This window comes from Callospermophilus lateralis, chromosome 7 (assembly GCF_048772815.1).
Source record: "Callospermophilus lateralis isolate mCalLat2 chromosome 7, mCalLat2.hap1, whole genome shotgun sequence".
Lineage (NCBI taxonomy): Eukaryota > Metazoa > Chordata > Mammalia > Rodentia > Sciuridae > Callospermophilus > Callospermophilus lateralis.
In genome coordinates this window covers 41,709,295-41,721,243 of record NC_135311.1, presented here as the reverse complement: position 1 = coordinate 41,721,243, position 11,949 = coordinate 41,709,295, and the positions used below count along the sequence as shown (strand labels likewise).

The following is an 11,949-nucleotide window of genomic DNA, read 5'->3' as shown; positions in this document are numbered from 1 at the left end:
TGGGTCCATGTGAAAGGAAAGGCAGCAAGGGCAGACCGTGGAGCCCCCAAGCAGAAGCAGCCCCAAGAGCAGTGGGGGATGCTGCATGTGCAGGGGACACAGGTGGTTATCTGAAGTGCTCCACCAGGTGAGAAAGAAACAGGATCAATGTCCCCACAGGGAAGGTCTAAATTTTGCTAACATTTTCTCATACAAAAAGCACTCATGCATGTTTATCCAACTGGACCTGGGATTCTGAATAGTTGAGCATATGCTTAGTGAACTTGAAGGGGTCAGAACATTGTAGAATACAATGTGAGTGCCAATTGCTGCTTGAACCACTGATACTTAGTTCCAGGCCTCAGGGCTTCTCTCCCATCAAGCACTCTGTAGGCACTTTGACATAGCAGCCACACCTGTTGCTTCTGACATATCGGAGATACTTTCCATTTGCACATTGGTGCTCCTGGGCATACCAAAACTTGGGTAAGTTTGGCTGGGCCTTTTGAACTTATTTTTTGCTCACAGTGATTATCAGTGAAAATTTGTTTTTAAGTTGGAACTGCCTTAACATTTAAAAACAGCTGAAAGATCCCATGACTGTCTCCTTAAACAAGTGGAAAAATCTTGTAAGTGTAAGGATGGAAAGGAATTGAGGGCAATGACTTGACGTTCTATTTCTTTCATTGCCTTTATTTCCTGTTACCAGGAAGTCTTCTCCAAGCTACAGCTTTACTCACTGAGTTAGGTAGTTTTCATTCTTACTCCTTGGTAGCTGAAGTTCTCCTCTTAAGCTACTGGGATTACAGGTATGTGCCACCAGCCTGGGATGTGTTCTTAAAGGTATTGTGTGTAGGGGTTGATGTGAAGCTCAATGGCAGAGTGCAAGCCTAGCATGCATGTGGTCCTGGGGTCCATCCCTGGCATTGCCACCCCCTTCTTTTGCTCCCTAGGCTGTGACAGCAGGGAGAGACTTTGAAGACAAGTAGCTGGAAAGTGGTTGTTGAAGAGGACAGAAGGTCAAGTGAGAAGCAGTATGGTACCAGGCACCTGGGAGCTGTGAGCAAGCCCTGGCCTTTATTGACCATCCTGCACAAGGCCTCTGATATTCAAGTCAAGTCTGGATACACTGACATCTGGTATCTATGCTAATCTCCATCTGGTGTGCCTGCCTGCATTTCAAAGGCTGCACACCTGTCTACAGTGGCCTTTCTCATATATCCTGAAAGTGGGAACTTCTACCCATGGGACATGCTTATGTGATAGTCACCCTAGCCCAAGATCACATGGTAAAACACGTGGGAATGGTGTTGGCTGAGTCCCTATTTTTGCTGGAAAGCCTGGCCAAAAAGATAGTGGCTTTCTCTGAGGGGACTAGTAGCAATGCCATCAGCTTTATCTGGTGTTGAGGGCAGAGACTCAGTAGTTTTCTGTTCCTTTGGTCCCACTACAGCATGTACTTTGAAGTCCCCATCTTCAATGGCACTCTCCTACATCACTGCCATCCTGCCTAGGGTGGAGGTGACTTTACCTCTGAGGGCTAGGCTGTTGGCCTGTTCTAGGTCATCCTGGATGTGGGTGGAGCCCACACCTCCAGCCCTTGAAAAGCATCCATAAGCAAGTTCCCTGCAGAAGTCCTGTTGTGTACAGTCATTACTATTCCTATGTGACATGCCCTAACTTAACAATCAGGGAAGGCCAACTGTTAAACAACTGAGCTAATCCACGCTATGGCTGGCTAATGAGCCACATCCCCTTGTGTGACTCTGTGAAAGCCCAGGTGAGGGCGGAGTGAGCTCCTGGACTTGGTGTCCCAGTGCTTACCTTGTCTAGTCATAAGACGTACTTGGTCACCAGCTGGCACAGCTCAAGAATCTGGCTCTTGGTCTCCAGGAACACTTGCTCCACAAAGAATACAATGGAGAAAACCCAATTGAATGGAATTCTGTCAATAAAGGTTGTCAGGAACTTAACTTTGACAGAGAAGTCTGAGACAAGAGGAGGGGATGAGAAGGCATGTGCAAGGCAGCACGGGAACGTGAGGTGATAGAAGAGTTATCCACCAGCTCTGCCATCAGCACTCTCCCAGTTCTCCATGCAGGTAGGACTCAGGGTCTCACTTTGCTACCTCAGCATGCACTGCCGCTGTGCCCACTCTGCCACTGTGCCCACTCTGCCACTGTGCCCACTCTCATAATCCTGCACACAGCGAGACCCTCTTGACTCTCATAGCCCAGCATAGGTTTGGACCCTCCCCAATCCTGAAGATCTGCTTGCTCTGACCACCCCATCCTTTCTAGTGGCTCTCTGCCACCACAGTGATTTTCATGGTGCTGCCAGCCTTTCTGTGGACCTGGGAAACCATGGCCTCCCTGCATGTGGTTTTCCTCTTTCTCCTGCATCTACTGAGATGCCTGGCACTTTACATGGTTCATTAAGTGCAGAGTGAGTGCATAAAGAGCCCCTTCCATGGCAGGAGCACCTGCTTGTCCTGCTGCCAGGTGTGCCATGATCCATAGTCCACTGATGAACACAATCCAAGCATGCCAGGGACATCCAGGCTCTGGGTGTCACCTGACCTCTGCAGTGACAGCTCTGACTGTGCTCCTGCTATCTTCTAAGTACACATCTGAGCATACAAGCTCCAGCGGTAAAGACAGCTTCTTAACCAGCTGCAGCCAGGCCTGGGGACTTGGCTTCAGGTTGTCTCTTCTGACAAGAGACAGGCACAGGCCTGTCTCAGCACAGGCCATTTCAGTCAACACATCTAGTATCTGCGAAGGGGAGAGTGAACCCCATTGGTTCTCTGCCCTTCCACCCACCCTCTTCATTGGCTATGGCTCCTTTAGGCCAGAGGTCCTGGCAGAGGCATTGTGTCCTTGTATTCCAGGCTTGTAACCTGCTCCTTTGTGTCTTGGGATATAGGAAGCACTAGCCAGCTTTTGCCAATACCTCTGGGCTCTTCTGACTCCAATCACCCTGAAGGGTCTCTTTTCTGGGGGCAGACTAGGGTCTGGGCCTCCCGAAGGGCTGTACTATCTCACTGCCAGCCATATCATACTTCTGTAAAGCTTCAGTGAGGCTCTGCATAAACTGCAGGTGAATGGTCAAGATTTTGGAGAAGTTGTGCAGCTGGTCCTAAAATGCTGACAGGCCAGGTGCACCCACGGCAAGTAGAGCCCATCCTTGGGCCTCCCTGAGGCTGATCACAGCTCAGACACAGGACTAGAGGGCCATCTGCAGAAACTGGGTTTTTCAAGGGTTTTTCCAATATTTTCCTCCATTTCACCTGATTATGTTAATTCAACAAATCTGTCTAGAATTCAGATTTTTTTTTCAATTTTATTTATTGTTGGTTCCAATCAGTTATACATGAAAACAGCAAGCTTTTCTATTCATTGTACAAAAATGGATTGCACATTTTCATTTCTCTGGTTGTACAACATGTAGAGTTGCACCACATGTGCAGTCATATATGTACCTAGGGTAATGATGTTGATCTCATTACACCATCTTTCCTACCCTCATGTCACCCCCCATCGCCTCCCTCTTCCTTGGCCCAATCAAAGATCCTCCCTCCACCCCCTCTACCGCAATTATGGATCAGCATCCACTTCTCCGAGAGAACACTTGGCCTTTGGTTGGGGGGATTGGCTTACTTCATTTAGCATTATATTCTTCAACTCCACACATTTACCTGCAAATGCCATAACTTTATTCTCTTTTAATGCTGAGTAATATTCCATTGTGTATATATTCCACAATTTCTTTATCCATTCATCTATTGAAGTGCATCTATTTTAGTTCCACAGTTTAGCTATTGTGAATTATATAGCTGTAAATATTGATGTGGCTATGTCACTATAGTATGCTGTTTATAAGTCCTTTGGGTATAGGACAATGAGTGGGATAGTTGGGTCAAATGGTGGTTCCATTCCAAGTTTTCTGAGGAATCTCCATAGTGCTTTCCAGATTGGTTGCACTAATTTGTAGTCCCACCAGCAAAGTATGAGTGTGCCTTTTCCCCCACATCCCCACCAACACTTATTGTTTTTTGTAAGAATTTAGAAATTATTTCTTTTACTTATTCTAGTCTGTTGTGAAGCTCTGCATTATATTTTTTATTTTTTGTACTTAACTTTTTAGTTCTGGGACTTCTGATTGGCTCTAGTTAATCATTTATATCTGTTTGATAAATTTATTTTTCATTGCCTGAATTGGTTTTCTGACTTTTTTGAATCATTAATTTGTATTCTGCATATCACTGAATTTCCTTAGGGTAATTTTAAATTCTTTTCCAGGTAATTCATAAATTTCTTTCTAATTATGATCTACTTTTGAGAATTACTGTTCTCTTTTGAAAGTATCACATTACCTAAGCCTGCACTGGCCCAAGGATTCTGACAGGGTCACCGTTTAGCTAACAGTCCCTAAGCCAAGATGGTGTCTAGCAAAGGCTACTTATAATACATTGATTTTTTAGCTTTGGGGAAGGTCCATAGTGAGTGCATTTTGGGAGCAGAAGAGTCACATTTAGTGCAGCCAGTTCTACAAAGTGGATTTAACAATTGCAATACAGTGGAATTCTGTAGCTAGGATTTCCAGTCTGCTGATATAATCAGGTTGACTTTCCTCCCTTAATGTGACAGAGGCTGTGTGTGTTCTCTTGAATTTGACCTGGCCTTGGTGAATGATCACCAAACAGAGACATTGGCAGTGATGCTGTTTCTCCCAGGATGCTGATATAGTTCCTAGCTTTTGCCTCCTGTCTTATCAAGACCTGATAATTTATAATGAAGAATTTTTTTTTGCTCACAGTTCTGGAGGCTGGCAATTACAAGATTAAGGTGCTCACATCTGTTGAGGGCTTCCTTGCTCTGGTGCCCCATGGCAGAAGGCTGACAGGCAACATACACCAAGGGAGGGTTAAACTTGCCCTTTTATTTTTTTTTTTATTTATTTTTTAAAATTTTTATTGTTGGTTGTTCAAAACATTACATAGTTCTTGATATATCATATTTCACACTTTGATTCAAGTGGGATATGAACTCCCATTTTTACCCCGTATACAGATTGCAGAATCACATTGATTACACATCCATTGATTTACATATTGCCATACTAGTGTCTGTTGTATTGTGCTCCCTTTCCTATCCTCTACTATCCCCCCTCCCCCTTCCTCCCCTCTTCTCTCTCTACCCCCTCTACTGTAATTCATTTTTCCCCCTTGTATTTTTTCCCTTTCCCCTCACTTCCTCTTGTATGTTATTTTGTATACCCCTGAGGGTCTCCTTCCATTTTCATGCAATTTCCCTTCTCTCTCCCTTTCCCTCCCACCTCTCATCCCTGTTTAATGTTAATCTTCTTCTTATGCTCTTCGTCCCTACTCTGTTCTTAGTTACTCTCCTTATATCAAAGAAGACATTTGGCATTTGTTTCTAAGTGATTGGCTAGCTTCACTTAGCATAATCTGCTCTAATGCCATCCATTTCCCTGCAAATTCTATGATTTTGTCATTTTTTAATGCAGAGTAATACTCCATTGTGTATAAATGCCACATTTTTTTTTTTAATCCATTCGTCTATTGAAGGGCATCTAGGTTGGTTCCACAGTCTTGCTATTGTGAATTGTGCTGCTATGAACAGGGATGTAGCAGTGTCCCTGTAGTATGCTCTTTTTAGGTCTTTAGGGAATAGATCGAGAAGGAGAATAGCTGGGTCAAATGGTGGTTCCATTCCCAGCTTTCCAAGAAATGTAGATACTGCTTTCCAAATTGGCCACACCAATTTGCAGTCCCACCAGCAATGTACAAGTGAACCCTTTCCCCCACATCCTCGCCAGCTCTTGTTGTTGTTTGACTTCCTAATGGCAGCCAATCTTACTGGAGTGAGATGGTATCTTAGAGTGGTTTTGATTTTCATTTCTCTGACTGTTAGAGATGGTGAGCATTTTTTCCTGTACTTGTTGATTGATTGTGTGTCTTCCTCTGAGAAATGTCTGTTCAGGTCCTTGACCCATTTGTTGATTGAGTTATTTGTTATCTTATTGTCTAATTTTTTGAGTTCCTTGTATACTCTAGATATTAGGTCTCTGTCTGAAGTGTGAGGAGTAAAGATTTGTTCCCAGGATGTAGGCTCCCTATTTACCTCTCTTATTCTTTCTTTTGCTGAGAAAAAACTTTTTAGTTTGAGTAAGTCCCATTTGTTGATTCTAGTTATTAACTCTTGTGCTAAGGGTGTCCTATTGAGGAATTTGGAGCACGACCCCAGAGAATGTAGATTGTAGTCTAATTTTTCTTCTATCAGACGCCATGTCTCTGATTTGATATCAAGTTCCTTGATACACTTTGAGTTAACTTTTGTGCATGGCGAGAGAAATGGATTCAGTTTCATTTTGATGCATATGAATTTCCAGTTTTCCCAGCACCATTTGTTGAAGATGCTATCCTTCCTCCATTGCATGCTTTTAGCCACTTTATCAAATATAAGATAGTTGTAGTTTGGTGTCCTCTATTCTGTCCCATTGGTCCACCCTCCTGTTTTGGTACCAGTACCATGATAGTTTTGTTACTATTGCTCTGTAGTATATTTTGAAGTCAGGTATCGCTATACCGCCTGATTCACACTTCCTGCTTAGCATTGTTTTTGCTATTCTGTGTCTTTTATTTTTCCATATGAATTTCATGATTGCTTTCTCTGTTTCTACAAGAAATGCCATTGTGATTTTAATTGGCATTGCATTAAACCTATAAAGAACTTTTGGTAATGTCGCCATTTTGATGATGTGAGTTCTGCCTATCCATGAACAGGGTATATTTTTCCATCTTCTAAGATCTTCTTCTATTTCTCTCTTTAGGGTTCTGTAGTTTTCAGTGTATAAGTCTTTCACCTCTTTTGTGAGGTTTATTCCCAAGTATTTTATTTTTTTTGAGGATATTGTGAATGGAGTGGTTGTCCTCATTTCCATTTCAGAGGATTTGTCGCTGATATACAGGAATGCCTTTGATTTATGCGTGTTGATTTTATGTCCTGCCACTTTACTGAATTTATTGATTAGCTCTAATAGTTTCTTTGTAGACCCTTTTGGTTCTGCTAGGTATAGAATCATGTCATCTGGAAATAGTGATAATTTGAGTTTTTCTTTTCCTATTTTTATTCCTTTAATTTCTTTCGTATGTCTTATTGCTCTGGCCAGTGATTCGAGAACTATGTTTAACAGAAGTGGTGAGAGAGGGCATACCTGTCTTGTTCCAGGTTTTAGAGGGAATGCCTTCAGTTTTTCTCCATTCAGAATGATGCTAGCCTGAGGGTTAGCATACATTTCTTTTACAATATTGAGGTATGTTCTTGTTATCCCTAGTTTTTCTAGAAAATCTTGCCCTTTTATAATGGCACCAATACCAACCAGGAGAGTGGTGTCCTCATAGATTACACACTTTCAAATATCCCGCCTGTTAATACTGTTAAATTGGTAATTTCAACATGAATTTTGGAGGGAATAAATATTCAACCTCTTGTACCTGGGAAGCTTACTCTTAAAATGAAGCCAACATGTCATGAGTATCCCAGGCAATGTTGGAGGGCCATGTGTGGATGCTATAGGCAAAAGCCCCGATGAAGGTCCCAGACAACCTATGGCATTAACCATCTATGGACAGAGGAGCAAGGGGGATTTCTGCATGAGTCTAGACTCAGCCTGCAACTTTATGAAGGGGAAATACTGCCTCACTGAATGCAGTCCACTCTAGGATCATTTGAAAGAATAATAAAATGATCATTGTCATAAAATAATAAAACATAGTACTTTAAACCACCAAGTATTAAGGTGCTTTTATATATATATATATATATATATATATATATATATATATATATATATATATATATATATAGAAGTGTTTATGTGCCCATCCTGTGTATTCTGTCTCTTGCATATTCAAGTAACCACTCTGGTCTGCAGACTCCCTGGGAAGACCTTAGTCACTGCCTCCACATCAGTATTACTGCCGTGTATCCGTCCCCCTGCTGAGTTAAGAGGCCGGACTTTATGGGTTTCTGGGGTGGGTGGCTCCATGACAGACATGTGTTATGGCCCTCAAGGCTCTCAGAATTTATTGGTTGTGTGAATAGTTGAATCAATGTTGGTTACTGTGTGGGAACACTAGTTTGGATTCTGTAATTGGTTCTTCCTGATAACTCGATAGGGTAAGCGTGCAAGTGAGAAAACTGAGCCCTGAGTGGGAGAGTTGACTGACTCAATATCATGTAGCTGGAAATAACAAAATTGTGCCCAAGGTCCAGCTTGTCACCTCTAAGCCTAGAATGCTGGCCTTTGAAGCTAAAAGGCAGGACCCAGATCTGTGCTGTATACTTTTTCCTAAGTCCCAGAACCCTTCTGAGTGCTAGGTTTTTAAACATTGAACATAAAATAATCTTTCTTAAAATGCTTATAGAATTACAAGGCCCAAAGTCTGATGGCTCATGTATTCTGAGTATTAAACATAATTTGCTCTCTTCTGCATAACGTGAAGGCCATGTTTACATAACCTCATAACTAATTTTACAATCTATCTACCTCTGTACTGTCATCCTCACCATTACTCCTGATTTCTGGACCCCAGCATTGCTCCTCTTCTCCAAGCCTCACACAACTGATGACTTTCTCTTTTGTGGACCCAGCCTCTCCTGTTCAGTCTTAGCTTGGCAATACACACTTAAATGTGCTCAGATCTCTCCCTCCCTATCAATCCCTGTCTTTACCCTATGTTCCCTCAAAGCCACTGCCTATCTCTGTCCTCCATGATCAATACAAATTCTTCCAAAAGTCATCTATACCTGACTTGCCTTCTACATTTCCTGTTGACCCATGGTCTTGATGTAAACTTTTCCAATCGGACTACTGGGCCCATCAGCCTCCTGTCTGGCTGGCCTTGATGAAGGACTCCACAGGGCTGGAAATTCCTTCCTTTTTGGCTTCCAGAGTGCCATTTTCTGGTCTTTCCCCCCAATGTCTTCTTCTCCTCAGCCTCTTTCTCCTGTTCTTGTCACATAGTGCTTTAGTCACCACATCTAAATTTATATTCCCCAGAAGTCAACTCTGTGATAGGAATTAAAAGTAAGTTGTTTATTTGAGAGGCAATCCCAGAGATTCCTTGCAGGCAAGGAGGAGGAAAGACCATGAGGGCTTTTTAGTTTTTACAAATGAAGGTTTAGGTGTTGTATTTGTCTTCCTGTGTCTGGATTATTACACTTAAAATGAGGATCTCCAGTTACATCCCTCAGGAAAGTAATGGAAAATAGTTATATGAAGGGCAAAAATCAGGAAGCCAGTTATGGTTTTTTGAAAGTTTCGGATACAGCAATACTTGATACATTTCAAATTAATAGAAGAGTATAAAAGTTCCCAACACAGAAATGATCAACATTCAATGAGATAGAAGTGCTAATTATTCTGATTTAATAATTACACACTGATTCCATGTATTGAATTATTAAACTGTAGCTCATAAACATGTATAAATATTACATCTCCATGTATATTTAAAAATCAACAATGTGGAGAGTGAGTGTGGGAAGTGAAATGGGTGAGAGGTGAAGAGAGGAGACCCAGGTTAGACCATGGGAATCTGGAAACATATCCTTTCATAAGTCTTAAGAATTGAGAACTCAGGGTGATTATTTCTGAGGGAGGAGTGAGCTGAGGGTATTTATCTGCCAATTCCTGCCAGTCTCTGGGGCCAGATCACATTTTTAGGCAGAAATGCAGGTGGATGTCAATCTAGCTAAAATGACAAGGGCAGGGAGACAGGGATGATTCAATTTTGCACACCTCTGGGGCTACTGCCTATGATATTATCACTGCAAAATAAAATCCAAAGGCAGAGATGAGACCAAACATCCCAAATCCCAGCTACTCAACAGGCTGAGGTAGGAAGTTTTTTTGAACCCAGGAGTTTGAGGCCAGTCTGACCAATATAGTAAGACCCTGGCTTGAAGTAAATACATAAAATCCAAAACAATAACAATGGCAACAGCAACAGAGACAATGATCCATTTTTATGCCTGGACAGTCCTGATGCCAACCCCTTGTGACCAAATTTTGTCGTCCACTCTGGATTTCTTTTGACCCTCAACTGCCCCCAGAGAGTTGTATGATAAATAGAAATGTGTGTGTGTGTGTGTGTGTGTGTGTATATATGTTTTACTTTGTTGACTCTCCTAGACAATGTCTGCTTACTTTTTCACCATATCTACGAAGTCTAGAAATATCCTTGGTGTTCCATAAAGTTGTATTGAATAGATACTAAAATGTCAACATCTATCATGCTTAGCTTAAAAGGCAAGTTGTCCACAAACCCAGAGACTTAAGAAAAATAGTTTTATTTTAGATATTTTAGACAGAATATTTGATTATATATACTTTTACATATTATACTTTTGGGGGCTCTATGGGGAATTGAATTCAGGAGCACTCAACCACTGAGCCACATCCCCAGCCCTATTTTATATTTTATTTAGAGTCAGGATCTCACTGAGTTTCTTAGTGCCTCACTGTTGCTGAGGCTGGATTTGGACTTGCGATCCTTCTGCCTCAGCCTCCAGAAACACTGAGAGTACAGGCGTGTGCCACTGTGCACAGCTTTACATAGCATTTTGATGTAAAAAAAATATGCATTGTGTGACTTAGGCTACCACTAACTGGGTTGGGAAATGCCAATTTCTGTAACACAGGTAACCAGAGTCAGTCCAGGGAATACAATAGAGTCAGAAAGCAGCTCAGTGTTTATGCTCAGGAAGATCTTGTGCTTTCATGATTTGCTGACAACATTTTAATTTTTTTGTAATAACTTTGAACAAGAGGTCCCATATTGGGGCTAGGGTGTGGTTCAGTGGTAGTGCACTTTCCTAGCATGTGTAAGGCATGGGATTCGATCCTCAGTACCACAAAAAAAATAAATAAATAAAAATAAAAGTATTGTGTCCATATACAACTACAAAATAATTTTAAAAAAGAAGTCCCATATTTTCACTTTGCACCTGGAAAAAAATAGATAACTGATCTTGCAGGTGACACAGAGTAATGTTCCAGTGTAGGGACCCAAACCTAGCATTTAATTTCTGTATGCATCTTTTCTGTAGGCTCAGCCACATGCTCCTTTGAAGTGGTCTTGAGTTTTCTAGGGAGCTTCACATCAAGGCCAACTCACAGCACTAACTCCCACCCGTGACTGCTGAGTTCTTGGGGTCCGTTTTCACCAACTCATTACCAGACACATACCAAAATTGTTTCTGCTCATCTGGAGGCAGATGGTCTGGATTTGAGCCTGTGGTCAGAGTGTCAGGCCTGGACCCACTCTTGATGCAGTTAGTGTAGGATTATGTGGTCAGAGGCAGAGCCATACCTGGTAAAGTCATGATGACCTTCTCCAGGGTGACATCTTTATTGTGACTTCAAAACTCTAGGTTTCTCAAAAAAACCTAGGGAGAGCTTTATAACTGCTGTTTTTCCAGGTCTATCTCTGGAAACTCTCAAGTTGGCCTGGGGTGAATAATAGAAGACTTTCATTTTAATGAGTCCCCTGGGTCTCTCCAGAGCCATGCCATGAGGGACATTCAGTCACAGGTGTTCTCCCTGAAATCTTATGAAAATTTCAAATATGCAAATATGTTGAAACCTGTATAAGCACCACCAATATTCTTACCACCAAGATTCTGCAACTAACATTTTGTCATATCTCTTTATTACATGTCAATTAATCCATCTCTGTATCCACTCATCTGCCCATCTGTCTATACAACCACCCACTTATCCACCTATATATCCATCCTTCTACCAGCTCATCCATCCATCTCCTCAACCTCTCATCCACTTTCACATCCATTCATCCATCCATCCATCCATCCATCTTGGTGTAGAATTTGGAATGCTCCATCTCTAAACACTTCTTGCTAAATATCTGAGTTTCCAAAA

At 41.9% G+C, this 11,949-nt stretch overlaps 1 pseudogene; it reads left to right on the top strand.

Moving 5' to 3' along the window:
• Nucleotides 1-1,995: 1,995 nt before the first annotated feature.
• The window catches only part of LOC143404224 (mediator of RNA polymerase II transcription subunit 13-like pseudogene), a 92,907-nt pseudogene continuing 82,953 nt past the window's right edge, over nucleotides 1,996-11,949 (top strand).